Source organism: Limulus polyphemus, unplaced genomic scaffold (genome assembly GCF_000517525.1).
Source record: "Limulus polyphemus unplaced genomic scaffold, Limulus_polyphemus-2.1.2 Scaffold122, whole genome shotgun sequence".
NCBI lineage: Eukaryota > Metazoa > Arthropoda > Merostomata > Xiphosura > Limulidae > Limulus > Limulus polyphemus.
In genome coordinates this window covers 723,866-736,479 of record NW_013665732.1, presented here as the reverse complement: position 1 = coordinate 736,479, position 12,614 = coordinate 723,866, and the positions used below count along the sequence as shown (strand labels likewise).

At 34.1% G+C, this 12,614-nt stretch overlaps 1 long non-coding RNA gene across 2 annotated transcripts in view; it reads right to left on the bottom strand.

The window, feature by feature from the left end:
- Positions 1 to 12,367, bottom strand: part of LOC111089477 — a 17,270-nt gene extending 4,903 nt beyond the window's left edge. Inside the window, exons 1-2 of one of the 2 annotated variants that reach the window (XR_002613749.1) lie at positions 12,116 to 12,367; positions 2,578 to 2,774 (exon numbers count right to left, since the gene is read on the bottom strand). This is a non-coding gene — a long non-coding RNA (uncharacterized LOC111089477). The remainder of the gene's footprint in view (positions 1 to 2,577; positions 2,775 to 12,115) is intronic. The other variant, XR_002613748.1, reaches the window with a different exon arrangement.
- Positions 12,368 to 12,614: the final 247 nt, after the last annotated feature.

Genomic DNA, 12,614 nt, shown 5'->3' with positions numbered 1-12,614 from the left:
ATGCTCCATCTTGCTGGAAGTACAGTTCGTCAAAGTTAGCTTTGGTTCTTTGATTTACATGTATATTTAAAACGTGATTGTGAAGGAGAAACAAATAATAGAGTAACTGTAACCCTACTTTTGGCCCACCCTGTATATATATCTTGCTGTAGAATGAGAGGTGTTCACTTGCGGATTCTCATCGTTTGTCTTCATTACAAATGCTTTAGCTGTATTTGCATAAAACTATAGTCACAGTTTACTGAAGTTTATTATTGTTCACAGTCAAAACCCTTAATTAAAGTTTAAGAAATTTTAGTTGCGATTATTTCATTCAGACTAACGCCGGTTGATAAACATTTCTCTCAGTTGATAGTAAGATCTGGAGGGGGCTGATAACTCTGTTAGGTTCAAATTGTTTTGTACGGAGGACTGTTGACACCTCAGGTAACAGTCGTCATCCACACCTTTCCCATGGCTGTTGAAGTGCGTGAGTAGCGAGGCAGATAGTGTCTATAAATGACTTCCTCTGGTGAGAGTAGATTGAAGGGCTTTCCGACTGAAAGTTCTCATATTTCGCAATGATAAAAGCACAAAATGTTAGCGTTGCGAATTAATGGATATCTATGGCGTTGAAAACGAGGGAATACGAAACTTCCCCAGTGAAAAAAATAGGCTGTTACACTATCGGCTACCAGTCGCACACCAGTGACAGCGAAGAAAGTTAAACATCTTCTTAACAGAAATAACTTATAAAAATATTAAAGTTAAAGTAAGAACCTGTCCTGAATTATAAATAAGATAGATCATTTACACGATCTACAACTATAAAACTGACATAAGAGCCGCATTCATAAGCTTCTCTCCAGAGCTGAACGGAAGACCGATAATGGAAGACTGAGAAATTGAAGTATTTCATCGTATTGGACGAAGTGTGTGTCTATTTGGGTGACGGCAACAAAGTTCAGGTGGTATATCTTTACTAACCTTCCAGTAATACTCTATACCAGTTCCCCCTCAATATTATAGAAAAAACAAAATGAATACTATATCATTCGCATACCTACCAGTTAAATCACCAAATGCATCTCCCACAGACTTCTGTTGCATAAATGAGCCTTTAATAGTCATCGTTTACGCAAGGTTGATAGCTTTTGGAAAGCATAAAGAGGAGTGGTATCACTGTTGGCTTCAACGCACTGCGCAAACGCCTAATGCATTATGAAATTGCCTCACAAGACAAACGTCCATATTGAAGATCATCACATGAAACACCATAGATGTCGGAATAAGGAGCTTTAAGGCCTAAGCAGACATTCAGGTATCGTTACCATAGATCACGAACACCTCCTTTGAATACGTTTCAAATGCTTTCCTTGCCATTTTAAATACAATGCGTAAATATAGCTATACCTTTCAGCATGACACAACACAGGTTGTTCAACTAGTGTTAAAAACTTTAAAATGCTTGTTTTACGTCCCATTATACACATCACATAATTTAAAGTTCAACTGCTAAGTAATTCTAAAACCACGGGGGGGGGGATACAGCCAAAGATAAGAACTTAACTAGAAACACATCGATCTCAAAAACGTTTGATAAAAGTATAAAACTGGAAAACCGGACTTCATAGCATCAGCGTCGTGCTTGATTTCTGTAAAGTGAATCCCAAGTTCATAGATTTACATAGATCGTATATTTCATCTTATATCACATCCAACTAGACAACAGTTTTTACATTAGAAATTTCTATACAGCTATAGATAATTCGAAGTACACGTTTTAGCTTATACTACAGCTCAATATGGCAGCGTTACCCAAAGTGTGGGGCGCGCCCCCCAAGGGGTCACTAATGATCTCTTGGAGAGCGCGAGCGATTAGGGTAGAGTCAACAGTGAAATAATACAAAATTTTTCGTATTAATGTATTCTTATCAATAAAAATAATAAGTAATTATTACAACACATAACATTTTAATGTGTATCCATGTGTTATATCTCATCACTTAACTTACTCTTTCACTCATTTAAAAAATCTTATCAATAAAAATAATAAGTAATTATTAGAACACATAACATTTTAATGTGTATCCATGTGTTATATCTCATCACTTAACTTACTCTTTCACTCATTTAAAAAATCTTATCAATAAAAATAATAAGTAATTATTAGAACACATAACATTTTAATGTGTATCCATGTGTTATATCTCATCACTTAACTTACTCTTTCACTCATTTAAAAAATCTTATCAATAAAAATAATAAGTAATTATTAGAACACATAACATTTTAATGTGTATCCATGTGTTATATCTCATCAATTAACTTACTCTTTCACTCATTTAAAAAAAGTCGGTGGGACGCGCAAAAAACCATATTTATTAATAAAAGTGGATGATAAAAGTTTGGGAAATGCTGCCATATGGGGTGTCTTACTTGTTCATTGTTTTAGTGTATAAGACCGAAATAAGCTGTCTGTAGTAAAAGACGTTTGATTTTCACACCTTTAGAACACTCTCATAGTTGAAGAAAATGGGAGGACTACTTTTGTCAGTCCCTGTATGTACCTGTAAAAGCATTGTAGTTTCTACTTACCTGATCCATCAGTCAGAACTCGTGTCATTCCAGTAGAGTGGGCTCTATAGTAGATTCACGGACTGATGATTCCCGTCACTGATCGATTGTAGACGATGATGCTCCGTCGCTTGAACGTCTACATATCGCATACTGAGCGTTGTGTGTAGAGATAATGGTAACGGTGGTGGGTAGAATGCTGAAAGATGCTGCAGGAACTTAGAAATAACATTTATGTAAGAAACACTTCACTAATAAGTCCCTTTGTGCATGAACATTTATAATTATCTACAAGTTTTATGATACCTGTACACTAGCTTCCCAGTGGCACAGCGGTTAGTCTGCAGACGGACATATAAGGTTAAAACTAGGTTTCAATACCCATGGCAGGTACAGCGTTATATGTTTCAAATGTAATACACTGACTTTGATCAAACCTCGTACAAAAACTGTAAACTGGGAAGCAATGTCTTATTTCCTTGAAACTCGTAACCATTGTGTAATTAAAAAGTTGCTGGTAGCTGAAGATAAATATGTACATTTGAAAGTTCATCCCTAACTTGCTTGTTTAGAATTTTCACTCAGAGTTACACATCGCAATTTAAGCTGATAAATTAAAAAGAGAGACAGTCAACAGTACCCACCATTAATTCTTAGGCTACTCTTATCTGGTCGAATAGTGAGATGTGACTGTTACTCTTACAGTGCACTCATGGCCCCAAAGTATAGAGAGTATTTTTGCTGAAATGGAGCGCGAACCATGAACGTAGTCATTACGTGGTAGCCATTTGGCTACGCCCAGCCCCTGAACAAAAAAAAACTTTGTTTTTTACAAATTAAAAAATAAATAAATCATTCTTTTGAAATTCATTTAAATTGCGGTAAAAAAGCATTATTGTTAGGTAAGCTTTATTTTTCATAACTCTTACCTCTTTTTCTTTTTTCTTTTTTGCAAATGTACTAATTTTTTAATTAATTATGCTGAGAATATAGCTTTATTTATATATATATTGAATTTGCTCCTAGCGGGTAGACCTTACTACTAACTAGTATGGAGACTTGTGGATGCCGTATTTCACTTAAAAATTTATTAATTAACAAACGTAAACTTATCTCGATGTTTTGTTGAAAAGATACGTCCAAAACCACCATCTCTGGGAGTTTCCGGATTGAACTTACTATTAATACTCAACCAGTTGAAAAGTAAAGACACCCCTTGGCTCCTGAGGAACGTATTAATAAATTAATTCAATGCTTTAAGTAACTTATGATTCAAATAGCGTAACTCACACTGTAGAAGTATCACTTATTCCTTCAGACTTTGGAATTTTTTCAGTTTTCAAGTAACATGCATATACCAGTAAACTTTTTTCTGCCAAAAAAAAAGTGGTGATTTGTAATGTAGAGGAATTACGCTGAAAGTTTTGGTACTAGAGAAAACAAAAACAAAACACGATCTGTACCAACGTAGCGAAGTATCATAATGGCTGGAGACGGCTTGAATGGGTAATGAAGAAAAACTTTAATATAAGTTTAACATAACAGCAAATGTACAACGTTTCGACAAGGTTTTGTCATCATCAGGTACCTGATCATCAGTAACTGATTTATAAAGTTAGTTAGTCAACTCTTAACGTACACAATTCGAAAATTAATCAACAGAGAATTATAAAATTTAGTAGAAAAAAATTATGAACCGATGAAAAATACAGCTCCAATGTCAAAAGAGTCATCGCCAGATGGCGCTGATCACGAAATTCACGCAGTCAACATTATAACAATGAGTCATATGGCCATCATTCATGTCAAGTATTACCTTTAATTTCCAACATTTGCACGTCGTTTCATATGGGATCAGTCAAGAAGTACAAGATTGCAAGCGTGTCGCGAAAACCAAAGACTTGATTTTTGTTTGTTTCTAGCTAAGCAAAAAGCTACACTACAGACTGTGTGAGCTGCGCCAACCAAAGGTATCAAATCCAGATTTGACATTATAAGTCCAAAGATTTACTTCTGTACCACTAGGGGGCACAAATATTTTAGGTAGCCCAAAATCAAAAGTCAATCAAAACGTCTGAGATATTGAATGCGTGTTGGTGGATCTAGTCACAGATTCGAAACTTCAGTAGCCAGACAGTTTTAGAAGTGATTAGACGTGTATTATAGAAGCTCTCAGTTAGTAACTAGTTGTTGTTTTCTCCTTTATTTTAGTGGATCATCACCCCGGTCCTTTTTGTGACCAGTATCAAACGAACAACGAATCCAGATGTCACGAATGCAACTAATTCTATCAGACTTATGATAAGATCTGCCAGGCCATCAAGAAATTCAAAATAGTCTTCAAGCCATTATTTCTGACGCCGTCAGTGATAACTCGTTGCAGGGAACCATACCTACGGACACTGACTCATGCTATTCTATAGTTCCACCACCCACGAAAACCAACGCAAAATCAGATAATGAAGGCTTCACCACTGTGAAAAGAAAGAACAGAAGAAAGAAGACAACAAGGGTAAGTATAAGTTTCGATAATAGTATTACCTCACAAACACAAATAGCACGAACCAAACACTTCACCAAACACCACACCTTCACCATCATCTAATGTAGACACGCCCAAACAAAGGAACATTCCAGGGCTAATAGTTGAAGGGGTTCCACATACGCTTCGCCAATTACAAACTGCAGCTGAATTAAAAAATGGTTCAAGACATTTAAATTTAAAGAGATACGGCGTCTTCTCAAAGGTGGTCTCGTTGTTAAATGTGACCAACCTAAGGATTATGCCCATCTCTTAGCCCACTGGCCTAAAGATATTTTTGGTGGCATTACGAGCATACAAGCACCAACAGGCACCTACTAGTTGTACACGATAGGAGTCAAGAGTGTAGTAGACTTAGAAGAATCAGAAATACACAAAGAACTGGTAGCAACAGGGTTTAAGCCGAAGACAATAACATAAAACACCACCTACCAAAATTTCATTCAAAAATAAAGAAGATTACGAATCTCTTCTTGCCAAAGGATGCGTCATTTTTTTTTACAAATTACACAAAACAGAAGTTGCTAAGCCACCATATAAACACACAATCCAGTGCTTCAAATGTCCTAAATTTGGGTACTCCAATCCTTACTGTAAGGCAAACTCCAGATGTGCATAATGCGCAAGGCTGCACGATGTGGAGAGCTGCCCTAATCTGCGCGATGAGGTTAAGTGCGCTAATTGCCAAAGCCACCATGCAGCCAGTTATCAAGCCTGCCCCAAATACCAACACGTAAGAATCAAAGTATTAAACATCTCTATCGCTACTCAACAAGCACATAACACAGCACAAGTTTCATATTTCTCAGACAGAAGACCACAACCAGTAAATTTTACACAATCCCCTAAGCCAGTGTCTTCTGAACAAAACACACAACAATTCAATTTAACAGACCCACATACATTCAACTTCACTGCAAACAACACATCTGCCAACCAAAAACAACATGCCACGATATATGCAAATGCCGTCGCACGTAACACAAGAACACAGAACACCAGATCAACACGTAAAGAACCTTTGGAGATCGGAGAATTCATTGTCAACCTTCTAGTCTTCCTCACGGAGCTATGTGAATTTTCCCCTCAATGGCAGTTACCAGAAGCATCTAACACAGCACTTATTGAACACATATTTAACACGGTCAGATACTATTTTGATCTCCACAACCTTAAGCCACACCACATAACGTAAGCTTGAGGCAGCCACTTCAAACACAACATAAAATTATTACACATCATTTCAAGGCGCATTTAACTCCAAGAAATTGTAGTTTCATGATTTGAACAGCAATGTCAATGCAGATATAATAATAATTTCTGAAACACTAGCCAGAAAAGAAACTATCGCATCTATTCCAGGTTTTAAATCTTATTCACTCCCAGCTGAAACAAACAAAAACAACAGAGGTATAGCTTAAAAATGATATAGCTAATAGTATATCAATAGTAAAGAATCTAACCTCAACTACTCATAAAAGCATATTTTAAACATATATTTAGATCAGCATAATGTCATACCAATAGTTGCCATATATATCTCCCCTCCAAGATTTTACACGTAAATTACCTCACAACTTGCAGAAACACAAAACCCATAATTATAGGACACTAGCAACGTTACCCGGCGTTCCCCGAGTTTAGAAACAAAACGCAAAAAAAGCTACTCTCTCTGTTTCCCTGTTCCATATTTCGATAGGTGAAAAATATTTTGTGAGTTTATGAAAAAAGTTTATGAGTACCCATTCTGTCGGACAGAATAAGCTTAGCTATATTCCCCCATTCCTCCTAAATGTTAAGATTTCAAACGTAAATATGTATGTAATATTATGTTCAATGTGCTTCAATGTAAATTTAATATGTTTTTATGAATGTGATACCATATTCAACATTATGACATTGATGTATGAAATATAGTACAAACAAAATGCAATATTGTACTTTATAATGCATGAAAAAAAAATCCACTTCCAGGTATCAAACCACGCAGGGGAAACAAATAGAATACATTTGCTGACTTGACTTTAATCTCGTTGTACATGATGAGTCTTATAATGTAAGCCTTACTATTTTTACGTAGTCTATTTTATGGTATACAGCATAATTTTATTTTATAGACTAGGCCTACTGTTTGCTTTTTTTACTCACGACATTCTAATTCGTCATACATTCCTTTTGTGTGTGAGGTTAAATATATGATGTATTAGTAGATGTAGAGTTAATGAGTTTTAACTAAATAGGCATATAATGTTATATTCTAAATTAAATGTTAACTCAAACTTACCCAAAAATGTCAAGTCTGCGTAGTATATATTCGTGTAATGTATATGTTAACGATAAGATTACCGGTTCGGCTAGCAGACGATAGACGCATACATCAACGAAAAAATTTTATTTTGTGCACCTTCACGTGAGGGAAGTGTGACCTGGGCAGCGAACACGGCGGACAAATAAGCAAGCAAACAAACAGAGAGATTTCAGTTTTACATATAGATTTAAACGCCCACACACAGATTACTTCAGTAATCGAACAAACAGCAGAGGAAATGCACTTCACTTTCTATTAGAAAGCAATAACATGCATGTAATAAGAATAAACACACCAACAAGATACAACTCGGCAAATATATATGTATGAGGTTTTTAGATTACATTATCGTACTTGACTCATTACTTCCAAAATCTACAAAATTCAAAGTTTGCCCTGAAATATCTAACGATCACTTCCTTATTTCATGTACACTTCAATTAAACTTAACACATCCAACATCAGATCTCCCGCCAGTTTATAACTACACAGACGCTAACTGGATGGAGTTTAACACATTTGTTGGCACTTTTTTTCCACCTTTACTCACAAGGATAGAAAGTAAAACTCAACTACACATTTATTCCGAACAACTCACACTAGGAATAGCTAAAGCTACAAAAAGTTATCCCCAATGCCTCTAGAGGCCACCATAGCAACCAATGGAAATTCATACCGAAAATGCATCCACTTACCGAATTTTTCGGAACACAAGACGCACCCTTATTTTGAAGACAAAGTTTTGGGGAAAAAAAGCTACAGTCGCATTTGAAAGATTTTTATTGAACAAAAATTCAATTTGATACTTTAAAAACTAGTATATATTGTTATAAACACAAAAGAGCTCAAAACATTCAAAATAAGAAAATACCGTAAATCAAAAAAGGTTTACTGTTATTTAGTTTGGTTCAAACCTACAAAATCTTCATTGCTTTCACTGTAATGTTTTTTATTATTATTTAGGGAGCGTTATAAATAGTTATGTTTTTAAAAGAAAAAAACTACTATTGTTATAAATAACACATTCAATTGAACTAAACTATGCATGCCTATTTAAAGATGTTTACAGATGGCTTGTGTATATCGTATATATACATATATATTATTCATACCTTCGGTGTATAAGACGCAAGCAGATTTTGACATCAAATTTTGGGGTAAAAAAAGTGCGTCTTATACACCGAAAAATACGGTATCTTAGAACGCAGACGCTTTAGGCGATTACTAATAACTACGCGGGATACTTCCCTTAAACCTAAAATTAATAAATTTCATGCATAAATACAGCGTAACATAAAATACTCAATGAAACTAACAGGGTAGAATTCTGTAATAGCCTTGATGCTGCACAAGACAGTCCAACATTTTCTAGAAAACTTCAAATCACTAACCGCTGAGAAAAATAATAATAACGTGTTCCACCACATCAAACACCACAATATTACAGCCAAAACTGATTCGGAGAAAGTGAATCTGTTAGCAAATGACTTACAAGAATGCTTTCAAGAACTAAATTCCCCAAACTTTAACCAAAATAACCGCAAAACAGTGGACAATCATGTAAAGGAAAACTCAGACTTATATAAACCAAGTTTTCCAGTTAATAATCTAGACACCAAAACACTCAGCGGCAGGGATTACATTTTAAATCGCAAAGTCACTAAAGGTGAATTAAAGACCTGTATAAAAACTTTAAAAAAACTCAGCCTCCCGGACACGATGGTATCAGAAATATTATTCTTAAAAAAAGCACCAGACACACTACTTAATCATTTAATCAATCTCATAACCTTTCTCTAGTAGCAGGATACTTTCCAAACATCTGGAAAAAGCAGTTATAACAGTTATTCCCCAAAATTTGACATTTAATAACTCTAACCTAGATAACTTTAGATGAATTAGCTTACTTAGTTGTCTAGGTAAACTAGTTGAAAGAATTATAGCAAAAACACTCTTGTTCTTTTGCGAAGAAAATAACCTGCTGTCAAATACACAAAATTCTTCTCGAAAAGATAGACAAACCATACACCATTTAACACGACTCACGAAATTGGTATTTAAATCATTTAAAAACAACGAAGCCACTGTAGGAGTTTTTTATTTTATTTTTTATGTGCGTAAAGCTTTTGACGGTGTGTAGCATAATGTCATTAGGTACAGAATACACTCAATGAACATTAATAGTATTATAATTAGACGAATTTCAAACTTCTTAAATAACTGCACTGCGATCGTCAGAATAAACAATATATTGTCAAAAACAATAAACATCACAGCAGGAATCCCGCACAGATAAGTTCTCTCGCCACTCTTTTACATCATTTTTGTAAACAACATACCTTTCCTGTTTCTTAATTATAGATATTTCTCCCAATATGCTGATGACATTGCTGTTTAGAGTGTTTCAAGAAACCCGTTAATAGCTGCGGGTCGTGTTCAAAAATCACTCAACACAATCAATGGTTGGTGTAACGATTAACGGGTCATGCTAAACCCAATCAAAACTCAAGGAATAATATTTCAAAGAAGTTTAAATAAACATTTTAAAAATCAACTTTCACAGCATCTCGATACCTCATAAAGCAAACACTATAGCTCTTAGATGACTAGTGTCCCAGTTATGAAAATTAGAGTAGACCAGCCAATTTTATAATAATCAGGTGTATTTAATTGGGGGCATTAGAGTAGACCAATCAACTTTATAATAACCAGGTGTATTTAATTGGGGACATTAGAGTAGACCAACCAATTTTATAATAACCAGGTGTATATATTTGGGGACGCTAGAGTAGACCAATCAACTTTATAATAACCAGGTGTATATAATTGGGGACATTAGAGTAGATCAATCAACTTTATAATAACCAGGTGTATATATTTGGGGATGTCAGAGTAGGCCAATCAACTTTATAATAACCAAGTGCATTTAATTGGGGGTATTAGAGTAGACCATTCAACTTTATAATAACCAGGTGTATATATTTGGGAACGTTAGAGTAGACCAATCAACTTTATAATAACCATGTGTATATAATTGGGGGCATTAGAGTAGACCAATCAACTTTATAATAACCAGGTATATATATAATTGAGGACATTAGAGTAGACCAACCAATTTTATAATAACCAGAGGTTAAGAAGTGGAATTTCAATAAAAAAGCAAACGATTTCATAATTAGCGAAATTAGTGAATCTATTAAAACATGAAAATTAATGAAATATATTAGGTGTTTTTATTGTTCCAAATTGAAAAATAAAACTAATTTAAATATAAACAGTTTCATTTATAAATAAAAGTGAAATATTTTGTAAAGACCTGGATAACTTTCTTCGTAAAAAAAGTACTTTAACAAATATGAAATGATTGAAAATAATTATTGCTATCTTTCCTTTCCTTCATTTATTTCTTATATATTTAGAAACAACTTATTCTATTCAACTCTTTATCATTTTTATTTTCTATGTTAAAGTTTTGTGTTCTTGTGGTTGAATAAGGGTAAGTTTAACAAATCTAAATATTAAAATTATATTGATATCTCAAGTACCTGAAGAACAAATCTGTTATATAAACAGGTTATATTCTCACATTGTAATTCTAAAACTTTTAAATATAGAATAAGAAATTGGGACATAATCATAAACAATAATATTATCAGCATTTATATTTCATTGTACAATTTCTTTCATTATGATGCGAATAATAAATAAAGAATTAAATGCTGAACTGAGGGAAAACCTAGAATAAAATGTGTTTCTACAAGGATGGTTACTTGTTTTAGCTCGAAGTTACACAAGTAGTTATCTACACTCTCTCCAACGCAAGGAATCGAACCCCGGAGTTTAGCGTTGTAAGTCTATAAATTTACCGCTGACCCACCAGGGAACTTTTCTAAAACGATTGAAGAGGTAGTTCACAAGGGCAAAGTATATTTTAAATATCTAAATGAATTGGGCAAGTTAACTAACAATTTCATGTAATCACGCGGTTCGTTGATCGTTAAGTTTAGGCCTTTAGTTACGGAGAGTAACTGTCAAACATGAATAATTTAGATTTGTTTTACAATCAATCGAAATACGACAGACAGGATAATAACTAGAACGTTTTCACTAAGCTTCCTGTTTAACTAGCAGAACACGGTAACAAACACATTTTGACAGGGGCAACCTGAGGTGCTGAAATCATTTTAATGTTCGCTATAATATTCTATATCTACTAAATAACAGCACTGCTTGTGTTTCTTATAATGATAATGTACATACGTCACTCGGAGTGCTAATTACACTAAGACACAATGTGGCCGTAACTGGCTTGAATTAGAAAATATGATTAAGGGTTCAAAACCGCAACGCAAGACAGTTTTCAGTGTAATAAGTTAGTTCTGTTACATAGTGTCACTGATAAAAACAAAAAATCTGGAAAACGCAAAAATAAGTTATATTGACGAAAAAGAGGGAGAGGTATTGCAAAAGTAAAGCTCGGGGAAATGCTACAACAGCGATTATAAAAACCTTGATCAACAGTTAAACATGAAGTTGAAAAACAAAACAAAAAATATTAAGCAAAATGTATTTTGAGAGTGTAACGTTAATAAAGATATGAATAAAGACTAAAACCTAATAATTTATACACATGAAAATATAATATTGGTCTAGGGCCACAGTATTAAAGAACGCCTATAGACAAAACATAATAATGAAATTAGGCTTACTAATCGACCTCCAGTCATGAAAAAGTATCCAGTGTGCGCACTGGAAGCGGAACCAAATTTAGGGTAAAAGTTGATACACACCGTATTTAAGAATTCATTCAACAATTCTTCAAAACTGAAGACTGTTCTGCAATTTACTAAAAATTAATTATGGTCTCATATTAACTTCAATCACGTGCATTCGTTTACAGATAGCAACAAACTCATTCGCTATCTCTATTCTGCAGTGCAAGTGTAAGTGTGTAGTATCGATTGGAAAACACACCCATTTTATAGAGGGCGCTATATTTTGTGTATACGTAGGCTGTTTAGACGGGAACAATAATTCTTTTCTATCATCGCCAATATTTTACCTCTGTAGTCGCAAAATGAATACAAACTCTTAATTTTTTTAAATTTAATCTTTTGAAAATAACGAATATTTGATACAAAATAATCGTATAAACACGATGAAATAATCAAGTATATGCATTCCACTTTGTGTCACCAAAATCATATA